This window comes from Anas platyrhynchos, chromosome 9, assembly GCF_047663525.1.
Source record: "Anas platyrhynchos isolate ZD024472 breed Pekin duck chromosome 9, IASCAAS_PekinDuck_T2T, whole genome shotgun sequence".
Taxonomy (NCBI): Eukaryota; Metazoa; Chordata; class Aves; order Anseriformes; family Anatidae; genus Anas; species Anas platyrhynchos.
Window position 1 is genome coordinate 12,695,012 of NC_092595.1, and position 17,097 is coordinate 12,712,108.

The 17,097-nt window shown below is 53.2% G+C and overlaps 1 long non-coding RNA gene across 2 annotated transcripts; it reads right to left on the reverse strand.

Moving 5' to 3' along the window:
- Positions 1–21: 21 nt before the first annotated feature.
- Positions 22–10,124, reverse strand: LOC106015351 (uncharacterized). Of its 2 annotated transcripts, XR_011811458.1 has the most exons (5): positions 9,600–10,124; positions 8,227–8,338; positions 2,675–5,866; positions 1,848–2,049; positions 22–1,480 (listed from the first exon to the last, which is right to left on the reverse strand). It is a non-coding gene; the product is annotated as an uncharacterized lncRNA (long non-coding RNA). The 2 variants fall into 2 exon arrangements; XR_003499275.3 differs by having other exon boundaries at positions 2,675–8,338.
- Positions 10,125–17,097: the final 6,973 nt, after the last annotated feature.

The following is a 17,097-nucleotide window of genomic DNA, read 5'->3' on the forward strand; positions in this document are numbered from 1 at the left end:
ACTGAAATGGGGCTGGGGGGGTCACAAAACCATTACTGTTGGACTGGGGGGCTCGCAAAGCCATTCATGTTGGGCGGGGGCGTCACAGAACCAATAAGGTTGGGCTGAGGGGGCTCATAGCATCATTAAATTAGCCCAGGTGGGACTGAGGGGGTTAGAGAACCACTAGGGTTGGGCTCACAGAGCCATTAAGGTCACAGCATCTTTAGGGTTGGGCTGGGGGGGCAGTCACAGAACCGTTGATGTTGGGCTGGGGGTCTCACAGCATCACTGAGGTGGGAACAGACCTCCAAGGCCATCCCATCCCACAACCCCTGCCACCACCACCACCACCGAACCACATCCCTCGGGCACTGCCATGCCCACAGCAGTGCCGGTGCCGTTCCCAGCACGGGCTGGCAGAGCCGGGCGAAGGCGATCCCAGCTCCCGTGGGCCTCGCTGTCAGGCTGCAGGGAGCTGTGTGGTCCTGCAGGCCCGGCACGTTCTTGCCTCCAGCTGCTAGGCCGATAGCATCTAAAACCACACTGCCACTTGCCAAATATCCGTCCCTAAAGGCACGTGTGGCCGCAAGGCTGTTGGAGAGCGCTGAGGGAGAGGAGGGAAACGGCCCACGGAAAATCGCCCCGTCGGAGGTGGTCATCCGTGGGGAGAGCCCTGCGAAAGCCCACAGACACCACCTGCAGAGGAGCCTGGCAGCATGTCCAGGGGACAGCCAAACCCCAGCGCTTTGGGAAACCAGCCCCAGGTCCTGCTGGCCGGATCCCAAGAGGAGTGTGAAGGGCTGGTATCTCTCTGCTTCCACACGTGCCTCCAGACACACGCCTGCCTTTAATAACCCATCCTACCATGCTGCTGCCAGCAGCCACCTCACGATAGGCTTATCTGCCAGCGTAGCGGTGCCCGAGCAGCGTGTCTGTCCTCGCAGGCAGCCCTTTTCCGTGTCACTGCTCGCGGCAACACGCTCGACTGAAGTTCGTGTGCTCTGTTTGGGTTCCTAGAAGCCGGTGCTTAACTCCGTCAGATGTGTGTACTGCTCAGATACACTCAGCCAGCTGTGGGGCTGAGCTGACCTGCTCTTGATTACTGCCCCACCAACGTGTGCATCATTCCAAGTGCTGTACCAGAACCATTTCTAAATGCTTCCAGCTCATCTATAAACACCGGTGTGTTCACTAAGTGCACCTCCGGGTTCATTTTCCAGGTGCATCAGTTTAAGATTCTGAGGAGCACCATAAATCACTGAGGGGTCTGTAAGCCATACGAGGATCTATAGTTTCACACAGTACACTTTTTTTCCAGCAGTTCTCCTTCCTTGCAGACCAAGGGGATCGGTCAGCATTGCATCTTACAGCGTGCAGCCAGAGCAGGTTCCATAGGGTAAATGACCTGAGCCCATCGCATCACTGCGGTGGCACACTCAAGGTGCTTCTCACACAGCCCCCACATGAGTCAGCCCAGCAAGGTGAGCCAACAAGAAACCTGCCAATAAAATGTGGAAAAGGGATGGTTTTCTGTTGGCTGAGAGAGTTGAGTTGGCTGAGAGTTGCAGGCGCATGACCACTATTTAAGGGAACAAGAGGAAAAGAATGGGAGAAACAAAAGAGCCTGTTTCGGCAGCCGCCCAAAATTAGCTGTAATACTGAACTGGTTTGACTCAAGTCAGAATGATCATCTTCCTACATTCAGCACTTCTCACCAAGAAAAGTTAAAAACATTATTTCTGGAGTCAACGCATTCACAGAAAATGTTGCAGTTTAATTCTGCGTTGGCCGCATACTTCATCAACCTCCTTATTGCTTTTGCCAAGGATTGGGGTTAGATTAGCCAAGTTTTGGTTAGCACTTACCTAGGACATGGCAGTTACTGTTTCGGGATAATGACTCAACAGTTATTTCCCCTGAATCTCTGGAAATTCAGTGACATGGTATTTGCTGAGAAATCAGTATTAAAGGTTTGATGACCTTGTTGGGCAATTTTAAAAATACTTCCATGTGCAAGTTTTCCAGCTCTGGTTTTATGGATGGTTATTAACCAGTTCTTCATACAGCCTGGAAGAGAAAAATACTGCTGTTAGATATGGGGACACCATTCTGTTCATTTTCCAAATGAAGAACAGAAAAGCTTATTGAATAATTTCGGCTTTTCTCACCACTGGGTGGGGATCAATCATATTGGCCATCTATATTTTCACTGAATTCCCCTAATTAATTACCCCTCTTTCCAGATCATTGATCTACCCAGTGCTATCAGCTTTCCAAATTTTCAACTATATTTAATTCATTATTATTGCCTACACCTCCCCTTTTAAGGAGGATGTTTTGTTTTATTTTAAAACCAGAAAGTCTCCTTTTGTGACATTGAAACGGTGAGGGTCTGAGTCATCTAATAACACATTTGTGAAGAACTCCCCCAGTTTCCATTTAGATTGCATTGAAGCATTTCCTCAGACTCTCCCTTATTCATAACTGCTTTTAGCCTTGCAAATTTGGCATTTTTATAGCACTGAGTTCCTAAACACGTGGTGCCTGGTGGAAGTAGTCACTCAGCACATTGCAAACAGACCAAACTGTGGTCACTTCCAGAGAGCGATGCGCAGCACAGCATCTCCCTAAGCTGGCTGTTGTGTCCTCTGTGTGTGCACTCACAGCTGTTTGCATTGCCTTTGTAGCTTACCCAAACATTGTTACACAGCTCCCATCGCATCTCACGCAAAGCCAGTCTTCTCCTCGCGTTGGCTTGGCAGAGCAGGACGAAGCTGCCCTTCTTCCTGGGCCGTGCAGTGAGCGGCAGTGCTACCGAGGCTGCAGGGAGGGCATGGGGCAAGAGGCAGCTACGTGGCACTGCCAAAACAGTCACATGAAGGCAGGAGCACCAAAATGGGTGCTCTTCTGCTGGGATATTCAGAGAAAACCAGAGGCAGCACACATAAATGGGAGTAGCAGACATTCATCCACACATACCCAGAAATGAGGCTGTGATGAGGAAAAGTCTAAGATACTTTTTGGACTAAGTACTGGCTGGTGAAAGAGCCTACCGTATGACTCAAAGGAAAAATATTATGAAGTTATTACTGCTATTAAACAGAAGCTCTTATTCCGTCATTCCCTATTAGTAATAAGAGTAAAAAGATTTGCTCTGATACATACTTTAACATGTTCATCAAAATTCCTGTAGTCATTTTCAATTAAAGGTAAACGTCTCATCATTTTTTTTCAACCCAATGCGTATTCCAGCATATTATCTTGATCCACATTAGAAGGTTTCCCTTACACCTAATTGCTTTTCTTTTTCAGTCTCTGGCAAATTTGAACTTGTTTATTGCTTCACAAACCTCAAACCATGCAGGCTTTTATTAATTCAAAGATTAATTTTGTGGTTGGCCTGTTCCCTCCACCCATCTCCTCAAGCTGTTTCAGCTGCTCTCCAGCTCCCTTGGCATTACTCTGGTTTGGAGCACTGCAGATGCCTGGCAAGCTCAGCTCTCCAGCAGCACTGCTAGCTACATTTTTTCTAGGAAAGAGACAGGTCACAGGACAAATTGAGTTATGGATTACCAAGAGATCACTGTGTTCAGTTCTTTTAAAGCATCAGGTCTTCAACTTGGTAGAAAAAAAAAAAAAGAGGGAGAAAAAAAACCACACACACAGTAGAAATAACAGTTTTTCGCTGCTCAGTTCACCTTTGTGAGACTTGCTAACACAAGGAACCGATCCAGAGCACACACTGCAGTGCTGTCACAGCTTTTAGAAACTTTATGTCCATTTACAGCCAGCATAATTCCTCGAGACTTCGCTCAAAAATGTGGGAACACAATAGCAGCCCGAGGCTGGAGGACAGAAGCAGCTCTGTCAGCCTGCTTAAATCAAGTCCAGCAGCCTTTCTTAAAAGCTTTCCCATGACTATTTGGATTTCATAGGCACATATATTCTACCCAAACATGTTTTCTGGTGGATCTGAACTGGGTGCAGGACCCAACAAAACTGTTTCACTGGCTCCTTTACAACTCCTGCAACTAGAAGAGTTGCCACATGCAACATCTCGATCGCTCCCTTCCCAGCCAGATCCCCACGCAGCAGGTGCATGGTGTCCCTGAGTGGATGTGCTGAATGATGCCAAGAAGATATATGGTGCTCAGTGAGTGCCCTTCCTCAGGCTGACTGATCGTATTTTATACGTTTCCCCAGTCTGAATTTATCTCCTGTTATCTCTCATCTTAAACTGCGGATTCTTGAGGGCAGAGATGTCAGCGTTACCTGCTGTACAGCGCCTAGCTGCCAGGGGCCAGCTAGGTTTATGTGCTTCTGCAGCACAGAGAATAAAAAGCATTTTGCTTTAAGAACATTTGTGAGGTTTTTTCTCCTTTGTGCATGATTTCTAAATCAGCAAACACAAAAGACTAACTGGAGATCACATTGGTATACAAAATCCATCCTGTGCCAAAACTAAGATATCCAAAGATATAGCAGAGAAAATAAATCAAAACCTACTGTTTATTTATTCACTCTCCTTAATGTGTATATGTTAGCGTGTTCCACCCTGCCTTTTCTGGTAGGGCTGTATAAATATGTGCCTTAGCTCCGAGTAGGTTCTGGGAAGGTTTCTCCCAAGTGCACGGGCATGCAGCTGGCCACCGAGGCTGCAAACACACCTCTGCTAGCCCCGTGCCACCCAGTCCTCCCTGGGGACAACCGCAGGGCCTCCCATGGAACTTTCCTGGCAAGGAAAGCCTCTTCCTACCTTTCCTACCTTTGTTTGCTTTTTCTGACCTCAGCTGCTGGCAGGCTGGGGCTCGCTGCTGGCCGAGGATCCCCAGGTCAGCGGGCTGGCAGCAGCACCGCGGCCGCGCTCCCACGCACATCTGGCACCTGCACGGGAACATCAGACCCCAGCCAAGTGCCTCAGCTCCCGAAGGCACAGCCAGGTGTACAGAGTGTCCCGTGAAATGGGGGCTGGCAATCTGTAGTTATGGTTTTACTGTTCAACAAGATGAGTCATCAGCAGTCGAGAGGCACAAGTCTTTAAAAGCCTCCTTTTAAAGCTCCTTAAACTAAATTGGCAAGTCTGAGTTGTTAAACAATTTATTATCACTTCTCTGCCAGAAGATCTTGAGAAACAGCTTAAAGAGCAAATAGTGCAGAGTGCCCAAGATTGTCACAGCTGAGGCCTTTCTTTTCTCTCGTGTCACCCTATCCTTTTTCCCCTTTCTCCAGACATTCAGCTCTTCTCGGATTAAATAGTCTTGCTAGTAATTTCCATTACAACAGCAGCATATCTAATAAGTCACATGTCTTCAGCAGTAGTCACAGTGAAAGGGGAATTCATCGCTCCATTTATTAGAACAAGATCTTAAATAGTCACTTTTTATAGCACACAGAACAAATAGTATCGTGCTCTCCCATTCCTCTTGCTATCCCCTGGCCTGCCATGGAAAGCAGCAGGGAGGCCGTGCCTGTTTCCAACTCACTGCTCAGGCGCTTCCAAGACGATTCCCTCCCCAGAGGTTCCTGCCACAGCCTTAAATGAACCCCTCTGCAGCTACTGGGCACGTCACTGGCTTTCCTGGTACTTGTCCCTGGTTTTTTTTCTGTCTCTGTCTTTAATGCAGAAGTCTTTCAGCTAGCAGGACAGTCAGACTTTGCCTGACCTGCATTGTAGCTCAAGGGAAGTGGGCAGTGAGAGCTTTTCTTGCTTCCACGACTGCACCATGCTGTGCCGTGGGCTGCTGTGCTGAGCACACCCAGGTGTCTCCAGTGAGGATGCTGCTGTCCCGAGGGTTTGCACAGGGCTTGTCCCATCCAGAAATCTTAGGGCACCGTGGCAGCATTGGTGAGAGCAGCAGCAAAGCAGAGGCTGCAGCATTTTCTCCTGTGAAGGAAGGTTCAGTTTGGTAGCAGGTATCCCAGCCACGTGGAAAAATTGCCCAGGGGACCTGGCAGGTCCTGCTACAGCTACTGACTTCACTAAGAAGTATTCCAGTAAATGCAGGGAAACTCCACCCACGACAGGGAAACCCAAGCCAGCACAGACATACCAAAGCAAACAAGTAAATAGGTAAAATGTAGGCCAACCTCAAAGGCAGGACTCTTGAGAAACCATCGCTTTTATCTAAGAGGGTACATTTAGCAAAGGGCAAGCACTCTTGCACTTATTATTTGGCTGTAAGCGAAGCGACTGCAAAATGAACCTGCCTCTGCCCACCCGGCACAGAGGAAAAATTCAAGCTCTTGGGCAGCTTTCGCAACTGGAAAAGCAGATACGCTTTACAGCTGAAGAATGCACACACACCGCTAATGGACCTCACTATCTAGCAGCACGATGTTTTGATTTCATATTAGAATTGCTTGAAAATGGGGCCTTTAATACCTCTATTGTTGTACATTTCTCCCTCAAAGTACGTTTGAAGGACTTAATCAGACTCATTTCCTTAATTTCAAGCATATCTCTGAAAATGTATTATCCGAGGCTGATGGCATCAAAGAGTGAATTAGGAATAAAGCCAAGTGAATAAAAACAAAGATATATTTCCTTTCAGTTACTGTGCAGCCTTCACAGGCTACAGAGCATTAGATTACTGAAATACCACTGACACATTCTTCAAGATCTCCAAATTAGTGCCTTGCTTTTATACCCTTAGCATGAAGCAAGAATGCAATCCTTGTTACCACTCAGCCCAGTTAGAGCTATGCTGTGATGAGCAGCTTTAGCTTTGCAGCACTGGAAAAATGTCTTTGAACCAGTGCTGTTTGCATTCCCAGTTTCCAAGACATATTTGTCATAGCAAAATTCCCCTATTGAGCTGGAAAAAAAAAAAAAAATGGATTTGATGACTGCTTTGAAGAAATATCTGACAGTGCATGCACCGCTTGCTTTCACCGCCTGTTCTTTGACATCAGCCGCGGAGAAGCAGAAGCCCTTGCTGCTGCCCTGGGTCAGGATGAAGGTCCCTGCACCCCTGTCCACCTCTGATAGGAGCTGCTCAGAGAGGACATGAGACAGGGGTAGGCACGTGCTGAGAAGATGGAGTGAGCTGAAATCAAGGGCAAGGGGTCAGCTCCCGTTCCTGCCCATTGGGGAATCAAGCACAAATCCCCCTTCTAGTGCTATGCTAACAGCAATTGTAATGGGGGCAAAGCAGGGGAAGTTTGGTATCCATGGCTTATCCAGAGTTTTAACACAGAGCTTAAACCAAGAATATCCCTCTTCTGGCAAATTAAGAGGCATCTCCTGACCGCCGCTGTGGCTGGACCCAGAATATGGTTTTTACAGTGTGGTCCAAGAGAAATGATTGCCACACTATCCATGAGCAATGGCGCACAGTTTCATAATCCTGGCAAAATTACCATATAAATATAACCTGAAACAGCACCCTCACCGTACACACAACTCGTGGTTGTTATGATAGCATTCCTACACCATATTGTCATCTTCTACTACTCCCTCCTGAAGCCTCCTGTGGACGGAACTTCACAGCACTGCAGCCCTCCTTTGTGCATTTGTGCAAAGTGGCATTTCAGGGCCCTCCTGCAGCCCCAGGGAGAAACACAGCTGTATGAGGGTCACCTCCAGCCTGGCCGTGGCTGCCCGTGACCTCCCACAGCAGCAGAGGGTTTCTTCCCGTCCAAGCCCTCACTCTGTGCCTTGTGACACTTGCTGCTGAGAGCTGATCTTGCACCGACAGAAGCCGAGTCCTCACTTCCTTACCATCGCTCCTACATTCTCCCGTGCAGCCCCAAAGCTGGAAGGAGCAGAGGGGAGGAAGCAGGCTAGAGGAAAGCTGATCCTTGCCAAAGTGCTCCCACCCCATCAGCTTCTGGGGGGATTTCTCTGCCTCTTGGTTATGTCGAATTACTGCAGATGCATGGATTTCCTAATTTCCCTTTTAGGTGGAACAGTTTCCAGGCCCCACCTCACTTCAACACCACTGACAGAGAATTTTTCTTTTAGCAGGTCTGAGACCACCAAGTCCTGAGGGGTCCATGTGCACCAGTGCGCTGGTTTGGACCAGGGACACGTCTTTGAAGCAAGTTGTGTGATCAGCCCAGTTAGCACCGTGCTTTGCTTCACATCAAAGTAGCCATGGAGCATAAGAATTGGGTTCCCTTTGGGTGAGCTAAGCCTGAAGCTGCTCTCCAGGATCCTGCCTGATGTGGTGCAAGCGCTAAAGCAGCTCAGCCTCCGGAGCCACGCTAGGGCCTGTCCAAGACGTAAAACCCTCTGGAACATACCTGCGGCCCCTCCTCTGCTCTACAGGCCTGGTCCTGCTGTGCCACGCTGCTTGCTGGTGAAGGCATAGGTATCAGCTTTCTGGGGTGCTCCAAGGGGCATCCGTAATCTGACCTATTAACCATAATCATACCCATTAACAGGTGTGCTGTTTCCACTGCCTTCCCTGCTCACCCCACTTCAGAGACAGACACCTTCATCCCCTCACCACTGCCCGTGCCCGCACAGGGCACACCGATGCCGTGTCCTTGATGTGGGTGCCCATGGAGCCATGACACACGGGGATGAGCTCTCCCCACCACCAGCAGCTCTGTGGGCAAGCCACGCTGTCAAGAGGAAATCCGCGGGCCCAAAAACTGGGCCATGGAGGCACCGCAGGGCTTGGGCCCTGGCCCAAGGAGGGTGTGCTGCAGGTCGGTAAGCACGGGCCGAAGCCACAGCTCCAGCACCAAGTGACTCTCTTGAGCCACGCCAGACAGACAGACTGGTTTCTTTGTGCCTGCATTCCCCAAAAATTTCTGAAAAGATTCTGAAGGCACAAGGCAGGAAGATTTGAGGCGCTTAACTATGCAACAAAGAGCAGCCTCTCAGCTGCAGGACACTTGTGGTGTTTCCACAGTTTTGCCAGACGGTAAATACGCGGTGTCTAAGTAAGGATGAAAGCAAGCCTCTGGCAAGAAGGCAATGTTCTCTCACTGGCAGTAATTAAGCCAAAATTACAAATGGACACAAACTGCTAACATTTTTTGTGGCTTTATGCAGACTAAATTCTCCATCCAACCTTAAATTAAGCTCTGCTAAAGACAGGGCAGGGAGAGGGCTTGGCGCAGCAAGGAGGCGATGGGATGGCCACAGCTGCTCTGCCCGTACCCATCTGCCCTCCTGGGGCTCTCTCCTGCCTGGGCCATTCTGCCTTGACATGACTTATGCAGCCTTGTTCTCCCAGCATTTCTCAGGAAACTGCTTTGCAGCTGGCAGCCCTTGCTGTTACAGCAAAGCTTGAGGCTGGGAGGCCTCCTCTGCCCCATGCTACCAGGAGGAAAGCCGTGCCTGCTCCAAGCAACAACTGTGCAGGGAGCCAGAGCCTGAGGTGTTGGAGCACCTCCTCCTTGGTCTGGGACACAAACCCTTGCCTTCCCCATGTGTGAGCCCCATCTGCCCCAGTCAGGGAGGCTGGATTTGCTCAGGGGCAGCAGCGCCCCAGGAGCACCCTGCCCGGTGGCTGCTGAAGCAGAGCTGCACTGGGGGAGCCTGGGGCTGCAGTCAGCCCCACACACTGACACGCACGAACCAGCCTCACAGAAAACAGATCATGTCTGAGGCTCACTGTGCTTTCCTGAAATTGTACAATAAAAGTTACCCACCCACCCCTCACCTCCTGCTCTTCACACCACACTGCTCAGGCTCACTGCATTATTCCGGGCTTTCCTCAGTAACAGCCAGGCCTGGGGGGCTGCCAAGAAGCCAGCAAGGGCAGTCGCCAGGACAGCACCCAGCAGCCCCACAGAAGTGCTCTGGACTCTCCTTCCCCACCCATGTGCTCTCCCTCCCAGGGCTCAGCAGGGCAGCAGCTCCAGAGCCTCCACTTCCAAGCAGCTGCTCATCACACTGAACAAGAAGCTGCTGGATCCTTTCCACCATCCTTTGCCCTCTGGGGTCCTTTCTCGTGAATCTGTAAGGTATTAGCATAAGAAGTGACTAATTACTTTTGCAGCTCCACCCTAATGAAGCAAGCTCACCTGCCTCCTCAGGACAGGTCATGCCCTAACAGCCACCTGGCTGCTGGATTGCTTCAGACACCTCCCAGGGCTCTGCAGACAGCAGCAGGCTCCAGGGCAGGAGGAGACAAGCGGCTGTGAATAGCGAAGGGCTGAAACAGCTGCTCCCTGTGGCTTTCAACCCCCTGCGCTGGGCGAGCGAGTGGCAGCATGCTCGTGGTGGCTGGGAAACTCCAAGGGAGGAATGTGCAAACACGGTGCTTGCGTGACAGCGCTTCCCACTGCTCACACACGTGTGCAAAGGTGTTCACCCACCTACATGCCACACTGCATCCTCCTCCTCCCGAGAGGCAGCATGCCACGTGCCGATGGAGACCTCACCCAGTGGCTGTGCCTGTGGCAAGGATGGTGTTGGCACCCTGGTGTAGCCCTGGACCTGCCCGTGCCAGTGTCCTCATCTGCACCTCGCTTGCCCGGAGCGTCTCCTGCACTCCTCCCGGAGCAGGAGCAGAAAGATGCAGCAGCAGCCCCTCAGGAAAAGCCCTCTCCAAAGCTGTGCCTGCTCAGAGCATTCCCACCCTCACCATTGTTTTGGGAATAGCTGGAAAATGTCAGCAGGGCGCTGGGTGCGGGTGGGGGGTGGGCAGGAAAAAGGAAAAACAGATGATTAGATTTTTTTAAATCAGCCAATAAATTATATTAACTTTTCCATTGACCTTTTGTGGGGTCACATTATCAGACCAGTGAATATGGTTCATGAAGATAGTATTATGCTCAGATTTCAAGCTGTGCAGAAAATGCATCCTTAGCAATACCCCAAAATGGAAACGTCAGCTGTGCCAGAGGGATGTGCCGCTGGGCTCATGGGTTCTGGGAGCTCCCTCCAGGAGCAGGGCAGAACCAACACCCACAAATATCGCACTCCGATTCCTTGCAGCACCCTCTGTGTTGTTATTTAAAAGGCACAGCTCCCCAGCAGGCTGGGATTTTGTAAGGCCTGATTTTGCCAGTGGTGCCATTTATTGCACTTTCTTTGAGATTGCCTGCAGAGGGACCTGCCTGTGGTATGTGGCTAGGACAGCGGGGACGAGGGCATGGCTGCAGGCACCAGACACCTACACGGGGCAGGAGGGACTGCATCCCCATGCAGCACCACATCCCCATGCAGCATGCACCTGCTGCATGACCACGAAGTGACTCATGCTGGCTCTCCTGTGGCTGTGATTCCTTTCAGGACGCCCATCAGGGAGGCTGGGGACATCAGTGTCCCTGCACACTGTGCCCCCAGTACTGTGCTCGGTGGGGACAGTGTGACTGAGCCTTGGCAGGTGGGGAAATGAAGCAGGGCAGGAGCAAAGTGCTCCCAAAGCCACAGGGGCAGAGCATGCCAAGGACCAAGATGGGTCACCTGCAGCGGTGTGGCTGGCAGCATGACCCTGCCCTCCCCAGGCCAGGGCTATCCTAGCCCCCATGCAGAGCCCCCCTCACCCTCCGCTAGCCCAGTGAGGCCAAAATTAGCCTCCCCTCTGCATGTGCATGCTAGAAGAGCCACAATTGTATCTCAGGAAGGCATTATTGTACTCCATGAGCCCTATCTTATCAGGGAGAGAAAAATGGGACTTTGACAAATTGCCTCTGCCGTGGCTGGGGTGAGCACATGATTTTCAGGAATCGCCCACCACGGCCACTATTGTTCCCAGCCCCGGCGCTGCGCGGGGCCGTGCCGCACGACCCTCCCGCTGGGGAAGGAGCACGCGGGGCCCCGCACATTGTGTCTGCAGCCCAGCACTGTGGCGGGGAGGCGGCTGAGGTTGCATTGATCCCTTTATCGCCAGCCTCGAGCGCTGATAAGGTGACATCACCCGCTGGAGTGAGGACCCGACCCCTGTTGCAAGAGGAGATTGTTATCGGCGGGCCCTGGCAGGGCCGTGCTGGCCGGCAGCTGGAAGCAGGGCCACCCCGCGAGCCTTTGACACAATAGGAAGGGCTTGTTTCACCCTGCACAATGGCTGCTCAGATCCTGCCCAACAATGCTGCAGCTCGGCAAGGGGCAGCCCCAGAGCACACCAAAGGCTTCTCCTCCGCGGTGGCCCAGGGGACACAGCGGCTGTCCTGGGATGCTCTGCCCAGCCCCAGGGAGTGCCCAGGCCCCAAAGCACCCACTGGGCCCAGGTGGGTGCTGGTCCCAGCCCCAGGCAGCCCGAGAGCAGCCTGTGGGCCCATCACAGCCCATCCCTGCAGGGAACAGGGGCTGCTCCTGGTGCCTCTCCACCACCAGCACTGCTGCTGTGAGGAGTAACCAGGAGGGAGCAAAGAGCCTCTCGAGCAGGTCCAGATAGAGGCAGAAGACCTGAAAGGCAGCTGTGGTGGCTGTGCTCCCAGACAGCCAGCACAAGCCCCTGGTGATGTCCCACATGGGATGTCCACCTGCCCCAGAGCACTAACAGCACAAAGACTGGGCTGGCTGCCTGCAAACAAACACATCCTTCAGGCACTCATGCCACTGTGGATGTTGCATGGCCAGCCTGGCAGTAGTGCTTGGGGTAGGCTGGGATCAGCACAGCCTCAGCAGGCAGGGAGAGCTCCTCTCCCTCCTGAGTGACCACAGCTGTTGGGGCTCATCCCCATCAGAGGTGCTGGAATCCCTCAAGTATCCCAGCTGAAGCAGATCTGGAAGGAGAAGCAGTCACTGAGGGCTCCAGGGAGCTTGTAGAAAGGGTCACAGGTGACAGCAAACCAGCCACACCGCACTGCCATGCAATACCTACCTGTTGTCATGTGCTTTGTGCCCTTTTCTGCTCTGCTGCTGTGTCCTGGGTCCCAAGGAAGGACGAAGGGGCAGAACACCAGGCGCTGCAAGCATCACAGCCACCCAGCCACCAGCTCCTCATGAACCTCCCTGTACGGACAGCACAGCTGAAATCCCTCCTTGTGGCTCATCTCCATCACTTTGCCTACAGAACACCTGGTGACGGCCGTAATCCTCCTTACCAGCTTGGTAAGAAGCAGTTCAGGGCATGGGCTGTGCATGAAGAAGAGCCACTTCTTGCCCGAGCACTGTCAGGTCCCGTGGGGCAGTGCTGCCTGCGGACATGGCCCGCAGCCCCCGGGACCACCCACGAGAGGTGACCTGGCCCTGCCACCTGTTTTATTAACAATGGGACACAAAAGCAGGCAATGGGGCAGGTCGGGGATCCACCTCATCCTGGTGAGCCTGGGCCAAGCAGCGTCTGGAGCAGGACCTGTGTGGACAAAGCAGAGCCAGCAGCACGGTGACCTCCTGCCACCCACCCTCCCGTCCTGGCGGCTGCAGCCTGGGGACTTCCCGAGCAAAGGTGGCAGCCCTGGCCTGTCTCCTTGAGCTCCCCTCATCACTCATCCAAGTTTCGCTGCCCAAAATATCCCACAATGATTTCCGCAGCTAATTTGGGCCATCTCTGAGTGTTCCTCTGGCCGGTTTCATATCAGACCTCTGTGTCCCTGCGCTCTGAGGCACGGCACTGGCACTCGTCCTCGCCTTTCCCCTGATGCCCTGACAGCACCAGCCCCATCACATCCCCTTTTTGAGAGAGGCTCCCACTCCGCGGTTCTTGCCTTTCTGGTCACTTCTCATTCATACACCACACAACCCCGTGTCCTTGCTCCCCATCTCACGGCCCACACACCTCTGGGTGCTGTGGACAGCCCTGCTCCCTGCTCGGTGTGCAGTCCTGTCCCTTACAGCCCCTCTGCAGCCGTACACAGCCCAAGGACATGGCTGGGCCAGTGTGGTGGGGCAGGAGTGGGGCAGCCTAAGTCACCTCCTGCTCCAAAACCGACCACGGGCACCGCTGCCTGCTCTGGAGGCCCCGTCCTGTGCAGATATCCTCCAGGGATCAGCTGCGGTGCCCACCCCACAGCCTGCCACACGGGCTCCTGTTTCACTTGGTGTTATCTTATCGCCATAGGAAAGGCAATACAGCAGAAGAATTTCCTTTCCTTCATGGTTCCAGCCTCTCCATTGTCTAGCGTCTGGATTTCTGAGCCTTGCCACTCAGCAATTCAGCGTGGGCCTTTGGAAATGTGAACGCAAAGTCCCCTTATCAGCACGAGCTCTGCAAGTCTCCTGCCGCTGCAGGCAGACCGGGCAGGGTCTGCCCACCCTGGGGCGCCGTCCTCACCCTGATAGCAGTTTCCCCTTGCCTGAGACAGGCCCCAGCTGTGCCCTACACCTGGGGACAGCAGAGCGATGTGACACAGAGGAGCAGAGCAGCAGCCACACAGGTCCCCACGTCCCCAGCCAGGATCCCCCTGCGGCTCCGACACAGAGAGCTCAGGCCCAGCACCAGCAGGCCCACCGCCTCCCCGCCTGGCACAGCAGGGCACAGCCCCTGGATTTCAAAGCCAAGGCTGGGGACAAAGCAGTGCTTGATGTGTCACAGCTACGTCAGCGTGGGCTGCGGGGCCCCAGGGATCCCACACACTGCAGCTGCGGCTTCACCAGCACACGCGTGGCCCGAGGCACTTGCATGTGTCCAGTGCTGTGCAGGCGAACTGGCTGCTTCCTCCCCATCCTTCTGGGGGTTCCCCCATTTCTGCAGCTTCCTCTGCTCTGCACCACGCAGGCTTTAAGGCACAAAGTCACCCCAGGGAGAGAAGTTTGCCATCTCGGAGGGGCTGCGGGCTGGCTGAAGGTGCCCCAGCACAGCCCCAAGCTGCTGCTGAGTGGGAGAGGCTGAGGAGCAGGGCTGAGGAGCAGGGCTGGGCCAGCTGCAGGGCACAGCCACATCTCCGAAGCCCTGCTGGGAAGGGAAGGAGCCGGCCACACGTGAGGAGGGCTCTGCGGGACTGAGCCACCTCCCCCCAGAAAGGGGAACCAGCTGCATCTGAAACTAGAACCTGCCATTTCTCGGGAGCAATGCAGAGCTCAAAGCAGAACAACTTCGGGTTTCTGTTTTGCTCATGCACTCCCTCCCCACCCTGCGACATGACAGAAGGGCTGAGGAGCCCAGAAAGTGCTGGCTGAGGGAAACTTGGAGTGTTTCAACAGAGGGAGAATCCGTTTTGCCTGGGAGCTGCACAGCAGGATTTCCTGAGCACGATCCGTGCTGGGGACACAGAGAGCTGTCCCCAGAGCCCAGACAAGGATGTCCTTGGCCCAACCCAGAGTCCAAGGGCCTGGTGCTGCTGCCACTCCTGCAGGCAGGCTCCTGTCCCCTGAGGCTGCCAGGACAACTGGGTGGCACACAGCTAAGGGCTGCTCTGCAGGGGCTTCCAGCTTCCCTCTTCTCTTCACTGGCTCACTTGAGCCATCACACAGCAGGGTGACAGCACAAGGCTGCTCCTCACAGGGACGTGTGGAGCCCCCAGACCAGCTTTGCAGGAGCCCCTACCTGGCAAAGGAGCAAGCACACTGTGCTGGGACCGTCCCCAGGGCTGTTTTTCCTCCAGCTGGGCAAGGCCGTCCCCTAACGGCAGGAAAGGGGGATTTCAGCCTCCTCCGGAGAAATCAGAAGTATTTTTGGAGCAGGCAGCGCCAGTGACCATAGGACCATCTCAGCCTGGGGCCAGCTCACCTGTGCGGGCAGCCCTTCCCCAGCAGGCAGAGCTGCCAGCACTGACACTGAGGAGCTGTGTCCTTCCCTCGGGCAAGCCCAGGGCAGGACTGTAAAGCTGAGAGCAAGACAGCCCCTCACCAGGGTCCTCCTGGGGCCAAAGCTGTCATCTCCCACATCCCAGTGCTGAGCCCTCAGGAAACAGCCACAGAAACCCTGGCCTCTGGCCTGATCAGCCACATGGTGTGGCGTGCAGGGTGGCAGCTCCACAGGGTGCTGGAGGATCATTTTTTTGTGCAGTGCTGGCTCTGTAAAGCTGGAAGTACAGCTTACGCATCCCCTGCTGTGTACTGCAAGGTCTTCATACACCAAACCTGGCCAGTTGGGGAGCTGCAGCAGGAGGGCATCCAGCAGCCGGAGCCCCAGGACATGCAGCCGTGCTCCCCAGTCAGGTCAACAAATCATCTCTCTGGGTATCAGTGCCACAGTTAATATTGGCCAGGAAAATGAGTTGCTCGTGCTGCAGAGCAAGGCCTCTCAGGGAGGCTGAAGGTGCTGCAGACCCCAGCAAACAGCCTGGAGCTGGTCACAGCCCACACGCTCCCTCTACACGCACAAGGTGCCCTAAGAAAGCAGCACTCAGAGATGGAAACTTGACTCCCGCAGAAAGCAACTCGACTCCTGCAGAAAGAGAAGCAGAGAAGGGCTCGCTCAGCAGGTGGCTGCAGGGAAGCACAATGTCTCCTTTGTGCAGGCTCATGACAGCAGAGCAGCCTCTGCATTGCCTCACGCCTCACAGCTGCTGGTGGCTGCTGTGCTGAGCTGTCAACACGGCCAGCCTGGCATTCCCCACCAAGGGTAGGGCAGGGCGGATGCGGTTCAGCAACAGACCAAACCACCACAGGAAAGCATTAAGGCATTAATTTAACCACGGTCCTTGCCTATTATTTAGTTTGCCCACTGTTCAATAGCAGCATAAATATTAATAGGCTTTTGGGCCCAGAACTTTTTTTTTTTTTTAAATGGTCCTTCTTCTATAGAGGCAATAGCATTTTAGCACAAGCAGCAGTCTGCACGTAATGAACTTGAGCAAACATTACTTACTCAGTCGTATTTACACTGTCCTCCATTCACTCATGGAAACAGCACAGGGGTTCAGCAAGTCTCATGGCCAAGGGTTTCTGTGAGCAACAAGCAGAATTGTCCAAAGCAGCAGGTTTTGGAAGGGCCTGCCCACCAAGGAGGCTCACAAGAGACCTAGCCCTACCCACGTGGCAGGAAAAGGATGAGAATGGTATCGCAAATTCACAGAATCACAGAATGCTAGGGATTGGAAGGGACTTTGAAAGATCATCTGGTCCAATCTCCAGTTCTGGTGGATGCAACATCAACTAAGAATTCAAAATGCTTTGAAAGGAAAAAAAATAAAAAAAAAACATAGAGGGTACCCCAAATTCAGTTTGGCAGGTATTCTGACGAGAAATAGCTTCAGACAAAACAAAAAGAGGTGTTTCTGAGCAATGAGGTCCCTAGCATAGTGGTAGGAACAAAAACACAAAACATCCCCGTGAGGAGGGTGGGGAAGTCTGGTAAGTGACCGGTTTGGCTGAGGCACATTCTC